The sequence below is a fragment of the Myotis davidii genome, unplaced genomic scaffold, assembly GCF_000327345.1.
Source record: "Myotis davidii unplaced genomic scaffold, ASM32734v1 scaffold332, whole genome shotgun sequence".
NCBI classification, from domain to species: domain Eukaryota; kingdom Metazoa; phylum Chordata; class Mammalia; order Chiroptera; family Vespertilionidae; genus Myotis; species Myotis davidii.
In genome coordinates, this window is record NW_006285779.1 from 5,021,292 (window position 1) to 5,021,870 (window position 579).

A 579-nucleotide genomic window follows, 5' to 3' on the forward strand; every position below is an offset into this window, starting at 1 on the left:
AAACAATATATACCGCACGCTATGCTCAGGCAGGTCAACCAGCGGCCCGAGGTCTCCCCAAGCACCACCCAGGCATAACAGCCGGGACAATTGTTCATCTTCCCAGAAGCCCTTCCCAGAAACCATAGGGTTGCAGGAAGGTAAAGCCAATGACTTCATCGAGGGGAAGAAACAGCCACGGTCAGTACGGTCCCTCATGACCATTTTGTTGTTTAAAACTCGCCTTTGTGTAGTCCCAGCTTTGGGCCCTGCTCTCTCTCCGACCCTGGCCCGTGGTGCCCTGTTCCCTGACTACCCACCCCATCGCCCTGCTCCTCCTGTGCTCCTCCAGCTCAGCTCCCCCCGCCCCGGCCCTTCCCCCCCCCAGTCCTCTTTTAGCTAAGGTCTCCATAAAATACAGGGTGTCCAGGTACATTCAAATTTCGGGTAAACTGCAAAGCTTTGATTTGTATAAGTATGTCCCATGTGATATTTAGGATATACTAAAAAGTATTGGTTTAGGTGAAGTTTAAATTTAAGTGAACATTCTGTATTTTTTACTTGCTAAATCTGGCAACCTACCTTAAGTATATTTTTACT